Here is a 21,751-nt window from a genome sequence, read left to right on the forward strand (position 1 = left end):
TTTGAAAGTTTATCCCGGATACTCCTTTTTAACGTGACACCCTGAATTTTGTGGATAAGACAGCAACCAATTCTTGATATTTGCTACAACTTCCAGCTGAAATCTTACTTCATACCATTAAAGTTTATTATTTTAAGTGAACAAAAAGATGAAAACATTGTAGTTCATTTTCCCGCCCATTCACTCTGGAAATGATTTTGACGTTTTGTGACTTCATACACCTTGTGGTACTCTTCGTGGATCCATTCTTCTTTTTTTCAACAAGAACTAGTATTTGGTTTTATCACTCCTTGTGCATTCATTGCTTCAACTTACTTAAAAGATTCGGTCTATTTTGCAACTGGGAGTCATCTGTCTAACCGATATATTGGTGTTGTACTTTCAATGTCAATCTTATGATATATTTTATTTCTTTGTCCTGTGTCGTTAGGTCTACTGGAAAAAAAATCTTGATATTCCTTTAATAGGTCACATAATTTATGGCACTGATTATCTGTGAAACATACACACATCCAATTATACAACACATATAAGAAAGGTAATATTCTGTCCTTTTGTGAGAATCTGACATCAGACTTCCTACATCTTTCCTTAAAGGTGACTAAATTTGATGTTTTCTAATGTGAAAGTACTGCCTGTACAGCTTCACACTTATCCACACATACTCAAATGTTATGGTTTGTTGTTTGCATGACCAGGGGCTGATTAAGGGTCCAATGAGATTGGGACTAACTTTTTCTGCTAGGCCTATTACAGTCACAACTAAAGACTAAGGTGAAAAATAACTGAATCTTGAGATATGTTTTACTTTTGCAGAGAATGGATAAATAATATCCACAGATATGTAGGACTTGTTTACAAACTAGTGAACAATATTATGTTTCTTGAATAGGGAAAGTGGTGCTCTAACAGGGATAAAACTTACATTTTTACAACAAATCATACGGACAGAAAGCAACTACATACAAATAAACTCAACAACTCACACATTCACATGCCCACAAACATTTCCACAGAACACATATACATTTAAATCACGCTGGAACTCACACAGTATCCCTAGCAATAATACCAGGTCATTTCATCTCAACTTGGTTAAACTACTGTCTTCCAGACTATTTTTTATGGACAAAAGTACCAGTACATTTAACATGTCTTAGCACATTGTTGATCAAAGGGTGTTCTTTATCCTTTTTGGCATCAAGAACGATCTTTCTCTTGAGTAAATATTTGACTAGATGCACAGGTACACTCTTAAGACTATCAGGACATTTAATACAATTAATTCCAGTGTTGGTTTTTCAACAAATCCAAATTTAAAGAGGGCGTCAAATTAAACACGTTCTTCCTCTGCCCAACTCTCTAACTGTAGGGTACGAGTTAATCAGTCTTTCGGTGACATTTCATGGGTCTTCTGTAGACACGGACTCCAAGTTTCATAAAACCCAGATCTGAAACTGAAGTTTTTGTACCCCGCTATTCCATTCTCTAGAAGTGACAAATTGTTGAATATTATTAAGAAATCCCGAACTTTACGTTGAGTAGATTCAAAAATCAGTATTCTTTGTCCCTTCACTTTTCTTCCTTTTCCTTGTGTTCCCCGCTGGTACAGTTGTAAGTCTACGGATTTACAACGCTAAAATCAGGGGGTTCGATTCCCGACGGTGGACTAAGTAGATGGCCTAATGGGGCTTTACTGCAAGAAAAAACACACAAACAACCTTTTCATTGAATTTTTATTTTAGTCATATTTTTCACAACCTTGTAGTGGTTTACCATTTTGTCCCATATTGGGGACATAAATCTTATGACTCTGAACAAACGGTTTTGGGAGATGAGAAGCTGCAATAACATAAATGGGAAGTTTACTAATTCACGACTTGTACTAACATACAATGGGAAGTTTACTAATTCACGTCTTGTACTAACATACAATGGGAAGTTTTCTAATTCACGTCTTGTACTAACATACAATGGGAAGTTTACTAATTCACGACTTGTACTAACATACAATGGGAAGTTTACTAATTCACGTCTTGTACTAACATACAATGGGAAGTTTTCTAATTCACGTCTTGTACTAACATACAATGGGAAGTTTTCTAATTCACGACTTGTACTAACATACAATGGGAAGTTTACTAATTCACGTCTTGTACTAACATACAATGGGAAGTTTTCTAATTCACGTCTTGTACTAACATACAATGGGAAGTTTACTAATTCACGTCTTGTACTAACATACAATGGGAAGTTTTCTAATTCACGTCTTGTACTAACATACAATGGGAAGTTTTCTAATTCACGACTTGTACTAACATACAATGGGAAGTTTTCTAATTCACGACTTGTACTAACATACAATGGGAAGTTTACTAATTCACGACTTGTACTAACATACAATGGGAAGTTTTCTAATTCACGACTTGTACTAACATACAATGGGAAGTTTTCTAATTCACGACTTGTACTAACATACAATGGGAAGTTTTCTAATTCACGACTTGTACTAACATACAATGGGAAGTTTTCTAATTCACGACTTGTACTAATATACAATGGGAAGTTTTCTAATTCACGACTTGTACTAACATACAATGGGAAGTTTACTAATTCACGACTTGTACTAACATACAATGGGAAGTTTACTAATTCACGACTTGTACTAACATACAATGGGAAGTTTACTAATTGACGACTTCTACTAACATACAATGGGAAGTTTTCTAATTCACGACTTGTACTAACATACAATGGGAAGTTTTCTAATTCACGACTTGTACTAACATACAATGGGAAGTTTTCTAATTCACGACTTGTACTAACATACAATACGACTTGTACTAACACACAATGGGAAGTTTTCTAATTCACGACTTGTACTAACATACAATGGGAAGTTTTCTAATTCACGACTTGTACTAACATACAATGGGAAGTTTTCTAATTCACGACTTGTACTAATATACAATGGGAAGTTTTCTAATTCACGACTTGTACTAACATACAATGGGAAGTATTCTAATTCACGACTTGTACTAACATACAATGGGAAGTTTCCTAATTCACGACTTGTACTAACATACAATGGGAAGTTTTCTAATTCACGACTTGTACTAATATACAATGGGAAGTTTTCTAATTCACGACTTCTACTAACATACAATGGGAAGTTTTCTAATTCACGACTTGTATTAACATACAATGAGAAGTTTACTAATTCACGACTTGTACTAACATACAATGGGAAGTTTTCTAATTCACGACTTGTACTAACATACAATGGGAAGTTTTCTAATTCACGACTTGTACTAACATACAATGGGAAGTTTTCTAATTCACGACTTGTACTAATATACAATGGAAGTTTTCTATTTCACGACTTGTACTAACATACAATGGGAAGTATTCTAATTCACGACTTGTACTAACATACAATGGGAAGTTTCCTAATTCACGACTTGTACTAACATACAATGGGAAGTTTTCTAATTCACGACTTGTACTAATATACAATGGGAAGTTTTCTATTTCACGACTTGTACTAACATACAATGGGAAGTATTCTAATTCACGACTTGTACTAACATACAATGGGAAGTTTCCTAATTCACGACTTGTACTAACATACAATGGGAAGTTTTCTAATTCACGACTTGTGTCTGGAGTAGATTCAACAAACACTCAGTAATACTTGGATGTTTTGGATAGTAGTTATGGGAATTCATCAGTTGATCCATGTAGAATATGTCTGGAGTAGATTCAACAAACACCCAGTAATACTTGGATGTTTTGGATAGTAGTTATGGGAATTCATTAGTTGATCCATATAGAATATGTCTGGAGTAGATTCAACAAACACTCAGTAATACTTGGATGTTTTGGATAGTAGTTATGGGAATTCATTAGTTGATCCATGTAGAATATGTCTGGAGTAGATTCAACAAACACTCAGTAATACTTGGATGTTTTGGATAGTAGTTATGGGAATTCATTAGTTGATCCATATAGAATATGTCTGGAGTAGATTCAACAAACACCCAGTAATACTTGGATGTTTTGGATAGTAGTTATGGGAATTCATCAGTTGATCCATGTAGAATATGTCTGGAGTAGATTCAACAAACACCCAGTAATACTTGGATGTTTTGGATAGTAGTTATGGGAATTCATCAGTTGATCCATGTAGAATATGTCTGGAGTAGATTCAACAAACACTCAGTAATACTTGGATGTTTTGGATAGTAGTTGTGGCAATCAGTTGTTATTAAACTATTAGGTAGCTCGTTTTGATATATCTCTTTCTTTAACGCATAGAAACACAAACATGCATAATAGTGCACACATACACATATATATGTATTCATTATGTGTTCATATTATCCATTATTTATATGTACACAAACACGAGAGTAGTTGGGAAAAACTAAAGTAAAAAATTAGAAGGAACAATAAAATCATAGAAAGTGATAATTAAAGCTAATTAATTTATGTTCTGTATTGTCTCTTTTGGACACTGATTCTCATCCCACCAAACTGAGACTTTGTTCTCAATCATAACATTTTGATAATTTAATATCCAACACATACTGCAAGAACAATCATGTATGTACTACATATTTCAATGTTGCTGATTGTCAACCTTATTAAACATAATCGATCCCTTACCAACAGGAAGCAATCGATTATTCCAATGGTGATGAAGACACTAACTCATAATTTACATATGGTATCGCGATATGGACAAAAGTTTCTGACAAAAGAAGAGCTTTTCTTGATGTTTTTTTTTTATTTCGCTCAAAGCTACACGAGGGCTATCTGTGCTAGCCGTCCCTGATTTAGCAGTGTAAGGCTAGAGGGAAGGCAGCTAGTCATCACCACCCACCGCCAACTCTTGGACTACTCTTTTACCAACGAATAGTGAAATTGACCCCTCACATTATAACGCTCTCACGGCTGAAACAGCGAGCATGTTTGGTGGGAGGTGGGTTCGAACCAGTAACCTTAGATTACGAGTTGAGTGCCTTAACCCATGGTAGCATCATTTATAATTAGTGCGCGCGCACTAAGAGATTCGTTGCAGTTGCATGATTTAGGCTTTTCGTTAGTGCATGGACATGGGTCAATCCTGTGGTTCTCACCAAACCGTGTCATAACCTGCACACCGTAGTAATATGTCCAAATCTTTGACAATGGAGAGAATGTGTTACTCTTATTGCTAGAATTTAGTCTTTTCACATTTTTCTTCTTTTATGAATAAATGTTCATATGTTTTGTGAGTATTCAGTTGTGACCTTTATTTGAATAGTGTGTTTATTTGGGAACTGTGATATTGTTCTTTCGACTTTAGTGTGCTTAATTTTGGGTAGGTCAATGTAACCTTGACCTTGTAGACTTCTATCGAGTAGTTAATGCCTCTAATCCTCAAGGGTTTGACCTCAAATCTATTTTCCTATAGATATTTCTGGCTCTGAGAGCGTATTTAGGTTAATTCTTGTGTTGGTATTTTTGTTTTTCTTCTCGCCTCTGGCAAATATTTTGATTGACGTATTTTGTTTACATTTAAGAATTTCAGATGCTAGATGGAGTTCTTTGTAACTTCCAGGGCCATCCTCTGTGATTATTGTATTTCTGGGCTGCATGTTCGTGTTTCTGTACTTGGTGTTCTTGGTACTATGTGCTGTTTGTGGTTGAGAGTTCCTTCTTGTTATTTTTATGAATTGCTGTACATTATGTGTTTTGTTGTTATTCTATTACTATACTCAGGTTGTGTAACAGTCGGTCGGTTCATTATGTTGAATAAGTAGAAAAGAAAACCGTTTACAGTTATTTTATTAATTGTTTCATTGCGAATACTGATAGAAGAGTTTTTGAAAATACTGACATTAAGTTTTAGTTTTCCTTCAGTAATATTTCTGTTTAATACGTCGTGAGTGTCTGGTGGTGTTTGTGTTTCAATGTAAATCATGAAGTTCGGTGTCGCAGAGTCCACAGATTGTTTAAGCGGTTGATTAAACATGGAAGGATTTGTTTTAGAAAAATAATTGGAATACTAGTCAGCTGGAAGATTTGCTTTTACGCTGTCTGAATTTGTTGTTACTTGTTATATCTGATGTGATGGAATAATTGGTTGCTGTTTTTTTTCTCGGCCGATAATGCTTTAAATTCGTTTAAAAATTATTTTGTTTGGTTTTGACTTTTATCTAACGTGTTGCAGAACTCTGACTAGTTATCGTGTCTTAGTTTCTACGTTCCTAATTATCAAGCCTTGTGTTCTATTAATTCGTGGTTTAAATGATGGGTCATGTGATATCAAGAAGTTTCGTCTTAAAAGTCTTCGTTCAAGGATTAGGTTATGTATTTTAAGAGTTAAATCCAATGTTATATTGTAACTCCCCCCTCTGAGCTGTGGGGGTTTGTCAATGTTGTATTGTAACTCCCCCCCTCTGAACTGTGGGGGTTTGTCAATGTTGTATTGTAACTCCCCCCCCTCTGAGCTGTGGGGGTTTGTCTTTTTCGTTGCTTCAGAAATAGCTTTCGAAACTTCTTTATTTGAAATACTGGTAATAAGTGTAGTTATAAGGGTGTCTACTGTACTGTTAAAATTGTTCCAGTCAGTTTTAGTATAATCGTGTACTGCTGGTGGGAGATTTAAGGGCGTGTCTCGTTTCTTTATTTAGAAAGTGAAAGATATAGCGAAGTTTGTTTGTTTTGTAGTTTCGCGCAAAGCTACACTAGGGGTATCTGCGCTAGCCGTCCCTAAATTTGAAGTGTAAGACTAGAGGGAAGGCAGATAGTCATCACTACCCTCCGCCAACTCTTGGGCTACTCTTTTACCAACGAATAGTGAGATTGTTTGTCATATTATAACGTCCCCACGGCTATAGAGCGAGCATGTTTGGTGCAACATGGATTTGAGCCCGCGACCCTCAGATCACGAGTCGAAAACCTTAACAAATCTGGCCATGTCTGGGCTATAAGAAAGTGATCTCTAGACACTGCTATTAATGTTATTAATTTCTAAGAGAGTGTAAAGTTTCTAGCGTTTGTTCAGAGGCTGTGAAAATCATCTGTTAGGATGGGCCTCGAATTTAAATCATCTGTTAGGATGGGCCTCGAATTTAAATCATCTGTTAGGATGGGCCTCAAATTTAGATCATCTGTTAGGATGGGCCTTGAATTTAAATCATCTATTAGGATGGGCCTTGAATTTAAATCATCTATTAGGATGGGCCTCGAATTTAAATCATCTGTTATGATGGGCCTCGAATTTAAATCATCTGTTAGGATGAGCCTTTAATCTAAATCATCTGTTAGGATGGGCCTCGAATTTAAATCATCTGTTAGGATGGGCCTCGAATTTAAATTATCTGTTAGGATGGGCCTCGAATTTAAATCATCTATTAGGATGGGCCTCGAATTTAAATCATCTATTAGGATGGGCCTCGAATTTGAATCATCTACTAGCAGGGGCCTTGAATTTAAATAATCTATTAGGATGAGCCTCGAATTTAAATTATCTATTAGGATGGGCCTCGAATTTAAATCAGCTATTAGGATGGGCCTCGAATTTAAATCATCTATTAGGATGGGCCTCGAATTTGAATCATCTACTAGCAGGGGCCTTGAATTTAAATCATCTATTAGGATGGGCCTCGAATTTAAATCATCTGTTAGGATGGGCCTTGATTGCATTTGTGGGCAGTTTTGTAAAAGGTTTATGCCTGAAGTTTTACTGGATTGACGGTACGAAGCCAAAAGCGCGATAGATTGACAATTGCTAATGCGAATATTACATAAAATATTTTTCTTTAAGATTGAAAAGTTTCAGTTTCAATTAAAACGCAATGTGAAAGGTCGTATATTGTCTACTCCTTGTTTCTCTGATTTTGTGAAATACTTTAACTCTGGATTCTAACGTTATTTTCTTCCTTTCGAGAGTTTCTGAAAATTTTATTGTCGTTCAGGTCGAGAATGTCGAGTTTCTTGGTATCTAACCTTCCTCGATAACTTATGTGTAAGATTGTTAATGTGTTTCTGACTGTTACACTTGCGGGCTTCAATGTACCGTATGATGTGGCTTTAGTGTAGGTAACAACAAATATTGTCTGCTGAGTTGCAAGGTAGTGTTTTTTTTCTTTTGTTTTGACTGTGAAAATTCATGTTGATCTGATCTCTGCTAAAATCTGTTTGTGCTGAATTTTTGCATTATAGTTTATATATATATATATATAAAGTTTATAGTTTATAGTTTATATATATATATAGAAGAGAGCGAGAGAGTTACGTATTTACTCTAATATTGCAATTATATTTTTTAAAGAGTTGCATTGTGTGCTATATCATTGTTTCAATGTTTGTTTGAATTTCACCCAAAGCTACAAGAAGGCTATCTGCGCTAGCTGTCCCTAATTTAGCAGTGTAACACTAGAGGGAAGGCAGTTAGTCATCACCACCCACCGCCAACTCTTAGACTACTCTTTTGCCAACGACTAGCGAGATTGACCGTCACATTATAACGCCTCCACGACTGAAAGGGCGAGCATGTTTGGTGTGAGGGGCAATTCAAACCCGAAACCTTCAGATTACGAGGCGAGCGTCCTAACCACCCGGTCATGCTGTGTTTCGCCAGGCAGTGATTGATGGGACTGTTGTTGTCAGTAGTGTTTGCTGTTGTTTGTTATTAAGCGTAAAGCTACACAATGGACTATCTGTGCTCTGACCCACCACGAAACCCGGTTTCTAGCGTTGTAGGTCTGCAGACACATCGCTGTGCAGCGGCGGAAGTGTGCATAGCTCACTGAGAAAGGTCAGTACGTTCACTATCAAAACATCTAAATTGATGTGCGTGGGATTTGGTTTTTTCTGAGTCAGTAAACATGTTGGTGTTTTTAGGTGTTGTTTAATGTGTTAACTATGGCAGTGAAAGTGAATGTTTGTGTGTTTTGTTTACTGTTTGTTGTTTGTGCAGTTGTAACAGAGAAAGAGTTGAAATGTGTAGCTAGTTGAAAAGTTTCTGTTTTTGGCGTTGGAAGCAGTGGATCTCTTTTCATTGTTGCGATAGGAGTGTATATGTGGGAGTGAAAGACAGTGAAGGAACTGGTGACTGTGGAATTGTAGCTTGAAGTGAGTTTGGGCTCAGTCTGGTTCTGATAGCCTGACATTTGGGGCATGCTCTGTAACTTGCAGGTTGTGACCCTTAGCAATAAGGCATTTCACCACTTTTTGCTGGTTGGGGCATTTCTCAACATTGAATGAGTCAATGCATCTGACACACCTCAAGTTAGCAGTGACTTTTAATCTGTGACACTGTAAGACCAACTTTGATGGGGGTTTTGGAACCTCGGTTTTATGCTTAGAGAGAAACAACAGTCATTGCTGAGTAGGTTTCTACTGTTTCTTGTTTTCCTAATTGTTGTGTCTTATTTTTCTTTGCTGTAAATAAGGTGGTTCTTTTTAGTCTTTCTGGGAGGCATTCTTAAGGTTACCTGAAGGTCGTATGCCTTTAATCGCTGGTATGTGCAGCTTGAAGGTGTTTAAGCGAAAGTGAACTCCGAGTGCAGTAGTGGACTAGTAAGTGTGAGAATTCTTTGGGTTCAATGCATTTAATAACAAGCCCACCTCTGGGTAATTTTTTGCTCTCTTTTATGTTTGTTTTGTTTGTTTTTGAATTTCGCGCAAAGCTACTCGACGGCTATCTGCGCTAGCCGTCCCTAATTTAGCAGTGTAAGACTAGAGGGAAAGAAAGCAGCTAGTCATCACCACCCACCGCCAACTCTTGGGCTACTCTTTTACCAACGAATAGTGGGATTGACCGTCACATTATAACGCCCCCATGGCTGGGAGGGTGAGCATGTTTGTGCGACCGGGATTCGAACCCGTGACCCTCGGATTACGAGTCGAACGCCTTAACACACCAAGCCATGCCGGGCCCTCTTTTGTGTTCTGAAATAATTCCCAGAAATCTCCTTTGACGTGTCACATTCTAATGGTGCAAGGAACACCTTCGACAATTAGTGTAGGTATTGTGTAGTTTGTCAGATGCCGTTTTGTTGTACTGATGGTGATGTTATGTTTCTGGTAGCAGAGCTCTCAACTGGTTCAGGTGAAATGCTTAATATATGATCCTTCTTCCCTGGTTTCTCTTTTGACGGTGGTAAAACTATCGTCAACAGTGGCAGCGATAGATTCAGATGAAGACAAGGCAAACGAGTAGCACCACACTGTCTCTGAATCGGACTGGGGCGTGTTGAGGGTGGTACAGTCACTGTCGGGTCAAACTCTGCTTGCCGGACAGCAGGATCTGTACCTCATCTTAGTAGCTGCACCGGCCGACCTCATTGTGATATCTCGGGTTTATCTGTTCGATGCCATATGGTTCTTCATGGTTCTCACAAGGACCATAGTGGCTCTCATTAAAAATAAAAATGAAAGAAAATAAAGGTTTAGATTATAATGTTTAGGAACTTCCATGGATATCTGATCTCTTTTTTAATTAATGGCCCTCGGTTTTATCTGTCCTCAAAACATGCGCACTTTATTTCAACGAATGTCACGAAAAGACAGAAGTGAATTCACCTCAGTAAACATTTTGTACAACAACATATTAAAAATTGTCAAACTTTTTAAAAATATATAACGTTAGGTACTTAATAAACATTTAACTAATGTCAGGCCTAACACAAGTGGACAAACAAATTTCGGTGTCTCCGATTAGAATTATTCATATTACTCCAGAAGTCTTGTATTTAAAAAATTAATGTTGTAATATAGTGCTTTGACTATAAATATTTCGCGGGTCTCTGATAGGATGATGTTAATGTACTCATGACAATATTATAAAAATAATTTCTTTGTTTTGAATTTCATGCAAAGCCACTCGAGGGCTATCTGCGTAAGCCATCCCTAATATAGCAGTGTAAGACTAGAGGAAAGGCAGCCAGTCATCATCACCCACCGCCAACTCTTGAGCTACTCTTTTACCAATGAAGAGTGGAATTAATCGTTATATTATAACGCCCCACGGCTGAAAGGGCGAGCATGATTGGTGTGACGGGGATTCGAACCCGTGACCTTCAGATTACGAGTCGAGTGCCTTAACCACCTAGCCATTATAAGAATAATTAATATACTCATGTAAATATTATAACAATAATTAATGTACTCATAAATATCATAACAATAATTACTGTACTCATGTAAATATCATAACAATAATTAATGAACTCATGTAAATATCATAACAATAATTAATGTACTCATGTAAATATTATAACAATAATTAATATACTCATGTGAATATTATAACAATAATTACTGTACTCATGTAAATATTATAACAATAATTAATTAATTCATGTAAGTATTATAACAATAATTAATGGACTCATGTAAATATCATAACAATAATTAATGAACTCATGTAAATATCATAACAATAATTACTGTACTCATGTAAACATCATAACAATAATTACTGTACTCATGTAAATATTATAACAATAATTAATGTACTCTGTAAATATTATAACAATAATTAATGTACTCATGTAAATATTATAACAATAATTACTGTACTCATGTAAATATTATAACAATAATTAATGTACTCATGTAAATATTATAACAATAATTAATGAACTCATGTAAATATTATAACAATAATTACTGTACTCATGTAAATATTATCACAATAATTAATGAACTCATGTAAATATCATAACAATAATTAATGTACTCATGTAAATATTATAACAATAATTAATGTACTCATGTAAATATTATAACAATAATTAATATACTCATGTGAATATTATAACAATAATTACTGTACTCATGTAAATATTATAACAATAATTAATGTACTCTGTAACTATTATAACAATAATTACTGTACTTATGCAAATATTATAACAATAATTAATGTACTCATGTAAATATTATAACAATAATTAATCTTAATCCCTCTTCATCCCTTCAAAATTAGAGATGGATAGCGTAGGTATCTCCAAGTAGTTTTTGACATAATTTAACATGACACAAATAAAACGCTTAAAAAAAGTTATTTATAAGTGTGAAATTGTAATGGTAATACGTGTAAGACACCACGGAGGACCAATAATAGTTTAAATTATATATCAGTTTTCAGTTTTCCGAAACCATAACTCTTTCTTTATGTGCTGTGTATCAAACTGAAGAGAAACACTGCAAAGCGAAACGTAAGGTAACAAAAAAGAGATATATTAACAACTTGTAAGGTTAGTATTGTTTCTTTCAGATATCTTAACAAGTTGTAAGGTTAGTATTGCTTCTTTCAGAAATATTAACAAGTTCTAAAGTTAGTATTGCTTCTTTCAGAAATATTTACAAGTTGTAAGGTTAGTATTGCTTCTTTCAGAAATATTTACAAGTTGTAAGGTTAGTATTGTTTCTTTCAGAAATATCAACAAGTTGTAAGATTAGTATTGTTTCTTTCAGAAATATCAACAAGTTGTAAGGTTAGTATTGTTTCTTTCAGAAATATCAACAAGTTGTAAGGTTAGTATTGTTTCTTTCAGAAATATTCAAGTAAATAATATTTGCAGTAAGACTAGTTTTTATGGTCTACTTTTTATGTCTTAAAGAAAAACTTGATTTTTGAACTTGAGCTGCTGAGCCACTGGGTGGCGCTTTCTAGTTTGTAAAAATGTTCTCCACAGTTCAAAAAAAAATAACGATCGAACAAAGCTTAGCACTGCTTGATAAAATTAATATTTTCATTAAATACTAAAGTTATGTGTTTGTTTCTAAGTGCGAAATTGTTCAATAGAGTATCTGTGCTGTGCCCACTGCAGAGAAAAGTTATTGTTCTTTTGAATTAAGGTCAAAGCTTCACAATGAGTTATCTGTGCTCTGCCCACCACGGGTATCGATACCCCGTTTTTACCGTTGTAAGTCCGCAGATATACCGCTGAGCCACTGGGGGGCGCAGAGACTAGACTCAGGAGTTTATCGTATAAGTTCTGAACCGCTAGGTGGTGCCTCATGTAATAGATAACCATTTCCTGTTGATACTTAGTATACTCTCTCATAGAGACAGAGAGAAACTGGACGATAGTATATAAACCGAATATTAGCTAGTATTCAATTAAATATTTAACATTTAATTTTCTTTTAAAGACCAAAAGTGATCAGAACTTTTGTATGAGTCAGCACGAAGTATAATCATGGATTTCAAAATTCATCAACCGTGACAAAATACAGGCAGACACTTCAACAGGAATATCTTGATTCGGGCCTTTTGAGTTAAAATATAGTTCTATTATTAATGTTTCTAGTACAGAAAACCCTTCTGTTTCAATAATATTTCATCTTCTTTCTCTTTAGTAATATTTTCGAGGATTTGTCATGGAGATAGTTTGATTTGTAGTCATTAACAAGAGAACTACATGACACCGAAATGCCCAAGAAATACAAATAAACATATCTGAAGATGAAATGTTCCAAACGTATATTTACAAAGTTAAACATTATAATTATATTGAAAAGATCTTTGACTAATTGACTGATTTCAATAAGAGGTTAGAACTTTTGGAAGATATTTATTTAATCGACCCCCGCTAGTACAGCGGTATGTCTCCGGATTTACAACGCTAAAATCAGGGGTTCGATTCCCCTTGGTGGGCTGAGCAGATAGCCCTTTGTGGCTTTGCTATACAAAACACACACACAAACACATTTATTTAATTATCTTGTATGTAGTGCCATCTATTGGCCATTTTCTCACATTTATCTGACACTCCTATAATGCTATTTTGAAAAGGATCTGAAGTTCTAACTGTGGGACATCTTTGAAAAGTGGGACAGTTTGATTTTTTTACTTGGCTAATAATTATGACATAAGTCAAGTAACTATGATTCAGTTAATGTCTATAACACACTTCGTTTTAAATGAAATCTTAACAAGTTGCACTAAAAGTGATCGAAGAAATCAATCCTAGATCCAAAACCCTTCAGACTACGTTCCAAATTCTGTTTTTATCCAGCTTTAATTCTCCATTAAACCAATATTAACCTTAACATTTTTGCACTGTTTAACGCACATAGTTATTGTGTTTTCTGTGTATTATGTAAGGAATTTTGCCTGAAAATTATAAGAATATATCATACTATAACTATGTCACGTCCAAAGTACGATTTATATCCAAACCTTTTGTTAACTGTAAAATAGAATCTAAATAACTGTATCACAATGTATTATGAACGAACGGTCAGTAAGCTGTCAATTTTCAGTTAATACGCAATGCATGATTAAACGACTTGAACACAGGTTTATATGACATAAAATTGTATTTGATGAAGAAAATAAATAATTTCTCATAGGTGTGATTCATGTCAGAGTGGACTCAAATATTTAGATCTTCGAAACTGATCGTTTTTATCAGAACACTCTACAATGCCACAGACTGATGTAAAATTATACCTATGTATTTCTGTTTTTCCTGCTATATGTTACATTCGACTCTATTTTCTTCCAGTGTAGCCAAAAATGAAAGATTTTATATATATATAAACTGTATTGTCATATTCTGCACTGACTGGGAACCGTTTACATGTTTAAGGCTTTCTTTGTAAAATACATTTGTCACACAGAACATGTACTCTATGTATTATTTGTTTTTGAATTTCGCGCAAAGTTACACAAGGGCTGCAATGCTAGCCATCCATAATTTAGCAGTGTAAGATTAGAGGGAAGGCAGCTAGTCATCACAACCCAACACCAACTCTTGGGGTACTCTTTTACCAACGAATAGTGGGATTGAATGTCACATTATAACGCCCACACGGCTGAAAGAGCGAACATGTCTGGTGCGAAGGGGAGTCGAATGCTTTAACCCACCTGGTCATGTCGGGCCATGAAGATTGTATTATATTGAACTGTTTTTTCTCTCATATATCACAGTTTAACAAAGTCCCCTGACGAGAGAAAATATCATTAATATAGAGGGCGTCTAAACAAATGACTCCATGCACTCCAATAATTCATAGTGTTTTTTTCTTGTGAATTGGTTCTTGTAGTTAGTAGTTCTAGTTCGTTTTCATTAATGCAGTGTTGCTTTTATATTCTAATATAGTCAGGTTATTTTTTATCAGAAGTTCTGAAAATCACGCGATTCTGGTTGCAAAATTAATTAAATATGTCATTGAATTTAGAACTTTACCAATAATAGAAAAAACTTACTGAAACAGATAAAGCTCCAAAAATGTTTTGATATTGAAGAACCCTTACATAACATAATCATTAAGCTGAAGACAAAGTGTATAAAGTAGAACCCATACAAACCTCTAAATACAATTGAATGCTCAACATAAGAGAACAATAACTGTATTTTATAATTGAAGATAATGGGTAATAATATTACAATAATAAGCTATTTGTATTTATTCGAAATCTATCTCCAATGTGAGCGCCAAGCAAAACATGACATTTTGACACTTCCTTCTCTTACCTTTTCCACGGATGCACGTGATCTTTCTCACGTGCTTTACTGTTGTGCCTGTCTACACGTTCACGTCTTGCAAATTGTTTGTTGGCTGTTAACAGAATTTCTTTGTTCACGTAAGGTATAATCAAGGTATTTTATCATTTAAAATGAAACCAAGAGGGCGTAAATCTGTATAATTTTACCCACAAAGAAATTCTTTCACTTTGTTCTTTTTTAGTTTAATCAAAGTTTAAAGGAAAATTACTTTTATTTAGGTAGTTGATACGTACGGTATCTGATTCAAAGGAAACACGCTTGACCTCACTGTGGAAAATATCGGTCAGTGGAGACTTCGGTGTTGTAGAAATCGCTCAATGGTATCGAAGTAGGTCTACACATTTCACACCCACTTTCCATTTTAGTTGACCGTACAAAATAGGTGACTGTGACTTGTTAGGCGAACAAAATTCTGCACCAATTCCTGATAAGCGAGTGACTTACAAACAGCTGTCAAGATACTGATCATTGTTTTATTTTCTGTTTATTATATTTATCTGTTTTCATGTCTATAACAAACCTTAAGTAAACTGTTTTCACATCTCATTTTCATAGACAAACCTTCAAACGCTGTTATACTTCCATAATAAATTTTAAGTTATGTGAACATATAACAATAATAACGATTTGCTTTGTTTTTGATTGTTTGTTTGTTTGTTTGTTTGTTTGTTTGTTTGTTTTTGAATTTCGCACAAAGCTACTCGAGGGCTATCTGTGCTAGCCGTCCCTAATTTAGCAGTGTAAGACTAGAGGGAAGGCAGCTAGTCATCACCACCCACCGCCAACTCTTGGGCTACTCTTTTACCAACGAATAGTGGGATTGACCGTCACATTATACACCCCCACGGCTGGGAGGGCGAGCTTGTTTAGCGCGACGCGGGCGCGAACCCGCGACCCCCGGCTTTGTTTTTGAATTTCGTGCAAAGCTACACAAGAGCTATCTGTGCTAGCCGTCCCTAATTTAGCAGTGTAAGACTAGAAGGAAGGCAGCTAGTCATCATCCACCCCCCGCCAACTCTTGGGCTACCCTTTTATCAACGAATAGTGGGATTGACCGTCACATTATAACGTCCCCAAGGCTGAAAGGACGAGCATGTTTTGGAGTTATGGGGATTCGAACCTGCAACCTTCACATTACGAGTCGAGTGCTTTAACCACCTGGCCATGCCGGTCCTCAAAAGTAACGAAAGAGTGAAGGAACACGTGGTCATTTTAATAAACACTACTCAACTACCTACTGATAGAGAGTGTTCACCATGCACCTTCCGCGGGCGATAACACACAAAAAACACACAACATATTGCCTTCCTGTAAAATAGAATTCCCTAAAACAAAACAAATACCTTTCTACTAAAATACGTTAAAACTAAAATAAAATAAACAATGTTTGTAGTAACGAGCAGAATGAGCTGAGTATTTGTGCCTATTACAACACACAAACCATGAGCGCCAGACGTGACCTAACAGCATTCACGGATTGTGAATTTGAGGGCTCATGACGAGTGACACGTTGCTACGAAAACGTACGCGCTCTGTACTTTGGGTCAGTGGCTGAGTAGGATTTGATGTTTTTTTCTTAATTTTGTGCAAAGCTACACGAGGACTGTCTGCCTTAACCGAACCTAATTTAGCAGTGGAAGCTATTCATGACCACCCAACGCCAACTCGTGGCCTACTCTTTTACAAACAGGTAATGGGATTGACCAAACTTTATAACGCCCCCACGGTTGAAAGGACGAGCATGTTTGGTGTGACGCAACCCTCAAATTACGAGTCAAGCGTCTAAACTACCTGGATACTCTGGACCTGACTTTTTTTTTACGGGCTCGGCTGAGTGAGAAGAGAAACAGTTAAATTCCACTATTCAATAAGACAAGAGTTGGTTGTGAGTGACGTCAAGAGTTGTCCGAGAGTTGGTTGTGAGTGACAACAAGAGTAGTCCGAGAGTTGGTTGTGAGTGACGTCAAGAGTAGTCCGAGAGTTGGTTGTGAGTGACGTCAAGAGTAGTCCGAGAGTTGGTTGTGAGTGACGTCAAGAGTAGTCCGGGAGTTGGTTGTGAGTGACGTCAAGAGTAGTCCGGGAGTTGGTTGTGAGTGACGTCAAGTTAGTAGTGCGAGAGTTGGGTATCTTGTGAGTGACGTCAAAGTATGTCAAATTAAAATAGAGTTCATTGTTATTGTGAGTAACGTCAGTTTATAGTAGTCAAATAAGTTGTTTTTTTAAACAACTAGAGACTGATCTAAGTGACGTCAAGAGTGGTCTGAGAATTGGTTGTTATCCTAGTGACGTCAAAAGTGGTCTGAGAGTTGGTTGTAGTGACGTCAAGAGTGGTCTGAACTAAATATCATTAGTTGGTTGTGAAACTAGTGAATAGAAAGAGTAGTCCGAGAGTTGGTTGTATATGTGACGTCAAGAGTAAAAGCGAAAGTTGGTTAAAATTTAAAGTGACGTCAAGAGTGGTCTGTATCCTAGGATACAAACTACTATGTGATATTATAAAATGTATCCTAGGTTTTGGAGGTAACTACGAATGTAGGACCCACATTGCAGTGGGGATACACCGTCTATCAGTTTTAACCTCCAATTCGTTAATCTCACATATATTTTATATATATACATAGAGAGAGAGTATGATGTATTAAATTTCTATTAACATTTTTTTTTTCATTTACTGAATATTAATCTAAATGCAATGGAAAAAAATCGTTAAAAAGACTCTACACTTCTCATATTGACTCAGATGCCAGAAAGTAATAACAGTACCCTTAAATAATCGAAGTTGTCATTTGTGTGTGAGTGTGTGCAAAAGTGAAATGTTGAAAACTTTAACAACAAATTGAAGAAAGAAAGAAACAGGTATAATGTCATTCGATTTTAGACTTCATTACTACATGTATTACTGGATTATTTATGGCAAAAAAAAAACAACCAAAACTAACTGATTGTTTACAAACAATATTCATAAAATAACTATATATTTTTGTCCTTGTTTTCTTTCTGATTAATTATTACTAACATTAGCAAAAGATTCAGGAAGGCTGTAACATTTGTTTCTGTGGTATATAAATGACTTTACGTTATTAGGATATAAGTTTTCTATTAAATTATTTTCGGATTGAGGAACTATTCAAACACTGATTAAGAAATAAAAAAATTGATAATTTATTGGAGAAAATTTATTTGTTCAATAATTTTAGTTTTAACAGTCGAACATGTTAAAGTTTGTTTCATTTGTGAATTAGAACACATTATTTGTGGCTCTGTTCATTTTAACTTCAAGATATTCAAAGTCCTTTTAGGTGTGGGGGTGATTGTTTTGATTTCTATCCCTTAACTGAATCTCCATGGAATCAATCATAGTGTTGACAATAATCATTGGTGGGATAATTCAACAAATTTCACTGATTGTTTAATTGAATAACTGCCAACACTTCAACAAATGTTTAGACAACCAGTAATCCAGTTTGGCAACATGTGTAGATATTTAATAACCTAACTTAGTTTGTTAACATTGATAAAGTAACCACTAAAGGTCTAACGGTTGTTTGTAATAAAAAAGAAAACATTCTAAAGGTACTAGTCCCTTAAAAAACGGCGAACTCTTTTATCGAATATTTCTACTACTGCATGTGGGCTTTCCCAGAAGTAATTTAACTCTAGACATAAAGATATATAAACAAACAGTACCAGTAAATCATGCTCCCCATTGGCACAGTGGTATGTCTGTGGACTCACACCGCTAGAAACTGGGTTTCGATACCTGTGGTATCGTTTATTCTAAAACAAACAATCAGTACGTCACGTCGTGTAATTGTCAGCATTGACATAGTTTTCTCAGTGTATCCAATCGTTTTACGCCACCAACTTCTCACAGTAAAACTGTTATAGACTGTATTCGCCTTAAAATGTATAATAAAGGCAGATAGTCAGCTCCATCTACTGCCAAGTGATTGAAAACTAATCGAACAAGTCCTATAATGCACCTACGATATCAAATTACTAAAGCACGATCAGTTAAAGAGGGACTGGTGGTTGTTATAAGGCACAAACCACGGACCCTTGGACCCGCAGTCCAGTGAACTAAACATTGGTTTTGAAAAGGATTTCCATGCCTCTCCAAAGACAAAGTACAAATATTGTTACGTTGGTGTTCTTTGTTCTCATTGTTTACAAATCTGGCAAAAACTCCTTCAAAACTGATAAGGCTAAAGATATACAAGTACATGGGTTTACCTCAATACCAAATAAGTTACCAGTTTTTAACCCAATGTTTGTTCTCTTTTATTTAAGTATTTCGGCCCGGTATGACCAGGTCGTTACAGTGTTAGGCTCGTAGTCTCAGGGTCTCCAAATATCTTCGTCCTTTCAGCCATCGAGACGTTATAATGTTACGGTTAATCCTACTATTCGTTGATAAAAAAGTAGCCCAAGAGCTGGCGGTAGTTGGTGATGACTAGCTGCCTTCCCTCTAGTCTTACACTGCTAAATTAGGGACGGCTAGCGTAGATAGCCCTCGAGTAGCTTTTCGCGAAATTCAAAAATTAACTAAACAAATAATGTACTATCATTTATCACTTGAATTCCATGAGTGCATTTAGAACACTGACAGGTTGTTTTCAAGTGCTCTTTCAATACTATGGTGTTGTCATTGTCTATTTCTTCCCAGAGACATTACTTCTATCTCAACATATAACAGAAGGTTACTTCCATATATTGCTGGACATTACTTCTAGCTCAACATGTAACAGAAGGTTACTTCCATATATTGCTGGACATTACTTCTAGCTCAACATGTAACAGAAGGTTACTTCCATATATTGTTAGACATTACTTCTAGCTCAACATGTAACAGAAGGTTACTTCCATATATTGTTAGACATTACTTCTAGCTCGACATATAACAGAAGGTTACTTCCATATATTGTTAGACATTACTTCTAGCTCGACATATAACAGAAGGTTACTTCCATATATTGTTAGACATTACTTCTAGCTCAACATGTAACAGAAGGTTACTTCCATATATTGTTAGACATTACTTCTAGCTCAACATGTAACAGAAGGTTACTTCCATATATTGTTAGACATTACTTCTAGCTCAACATGTAACAGAAGGTTACTTCCATATATTGTTAGACATTACTTCTAGCTCAACATGTAACAGAAGGTTACTTCCATATATTGTTAGACATTACTTCTAGCTCAACATGTAACAGAAGGTTACTTCCATATATTGTTAGACATTACTTCTAGCTCAACATGTAACAGAAAGTTACTTCCATATATTGCTAGACATTACTTCTAGCTCAACATGTAACAGAAGGTTACTTCCATATATTGCTGGACATTACTTGTAGCTCAACATATAACAGAAGGTTACTTCCATATGTTGCTGGACATTACTTCTAGCTGAACATGTAACAGAAGGTTACTTCCATATGTTGCTGGACATTACTTCTATCTCAACATATAACAGAAGGTTACTTCCATATATTGCTGGACATTACTTCTACCTCAACATGTAACAGAAGGTTACTTCCATATATTGCTGGACATTACTTCTAGCTCAACATATAACAGAAGGTTACTTCCATATATTGCTGGACATTACTTCTAGCTCAACATATAACAAGTGGCCTCTTCATGCTCAGAAGACGATATGTAAAGAAGTAATTGATGAATATAATATATTTAAGTCTAACAAGAGATTACATGTTATTTTGAGTTCATAACGTACATAGTTATCTTAATGTAAGCCAAGTATAAAACATTCGTGTTTTTGTATCAAAATATGTATGAAGGATTTGTTAAATACTCGAATGCTGTAACAAAGAAACTGTACTAATATATATAAATATACATGCTACAGGACACTGCATTATATATATATATACACGCTACAGGACACTGCATTATACATATATATATATATACATGCTTCAGAACACTGCATTATACATATGTATATATATATATACATGCTACAGGACACTGCATTAAACATATGTATATATATATATATACATGCTACAGGACGCTGCATTATACATATATATATATATATATATATATATATATATATAATGTTTTATTCGGCTACATTTAGTCACACGCGAGAAGCTTATTTCATAATAACTGACCTAATTTCAGTTTTCTTGATTTGTAGTATTATTGGTTGAAGTGTCTCTGATGTTGATTTTAGTCATTGTCTAGCTTTTTACATGTTCAAT

This window comes from Tachypleus tridentatus, chromosome 4 (assembly GCF_004210375.1).
Source record: "Tachypleus tridentatus isolate NWPU-2018 chromosome 4, ASM421037v1, whole genome shotgun sequence".
NCBI lineage: Eukaryota > Metazoa > Arthropoda > Merostomata > Xiphosura > Limulidae > Tachypleus > Tachypleus tridentatus.